Source organism: Trichechus manatus, unplaced genomic scaffold (assembly GCF_000243295.1).
Source record: "Trichechus manatus latirostris isolate Lorelei unplaced genomic scaffold, TriManLat1.0 scaffold00171, whole genome shotgun sequence".
In the NCBI taxonomy this organism is placed as follows: domain Eukaryota; kingdom Metazoa; phylum Chordata; class Mammalia; order Sirenia; family Trichechidae; genus Trichechus; species Trichechus manatus.
In genome coordinates this window covers 1966628-1967533 of record NW_004444107.1, presented here as the reverse complement: position 1 = coordinate 1967533, position 906 = coordinate 1966628, and positions in this window count along the sequence as shown.

Genomic DNA, 906 nt, shown 5'->3' with positions numbered 1-906 from the left:
TCACACTCGTCAAAAACAAAGACAAACAAAGAATCCTGAGAGCAGCTTGTGAGAAACAAGAAGTCACATATGGAGGAGAAACAAGAAGACTAAACTCAGATTATACAGCAGAAACCATGCAGGCAAGAAGGCAATGGGATGACACATATAAAAACTTGAAAGAAAAAAATTGCCAGCCAAGAATAATATATGCTGCAAAAGTCTCGTTCAAATTTGATGCTGAAATTAGGTCATTTCCAGATAAACAGAAATTAAGGGAATTATGTAAAAGTCAAACCAAACTTACAAGAATTATTAAAGGGAGTTCTTCAATCTGAGGACAAACAGCTTCTGCTCACAGGCAGAACCTAGGACGCAGGATCGTACGAGCCAGATACCAATCTAGGAAATGAACTCTCAAGGACTATCCAAACAAAAAGAAATAGAACAAGGAATCAGAGCAGTTAATCAGTAAAAGACAACAACATCAAAACAATAAAAGAGGGAATAAACGGCATAGGTATAGAACCTTCTAATGAAGAGGAAGGCAAGGCGAGACCGAGTAATGGTAGACTACTTCAAACTTAGAAAGATAAGGGTAAAATTCATGGCAACCACAAAGAAAGTTAACAAACATACTCATGAAAGAGGAAAAACATAAAGTCTCAGCAAAAACAAAACCTAAAAACAAAAGAAATGAAAAAAATCCACAAACAAAAGTAACTCAGCACAAGAGAGTAAGAACAAAGAAAACTTCAGCACCACAAAAAAAAAGCTCTACAAAATGACAGCAACAAAATCACATCTATCAATAACTACACTGAATGTAAAAGGACTCAATGAACCCATAAAGAGATGGAGAGTGACAGATTGGATACGAAAACAGGATCCATCAATATGCTGTATACAAGAGACACACCTTAGAAA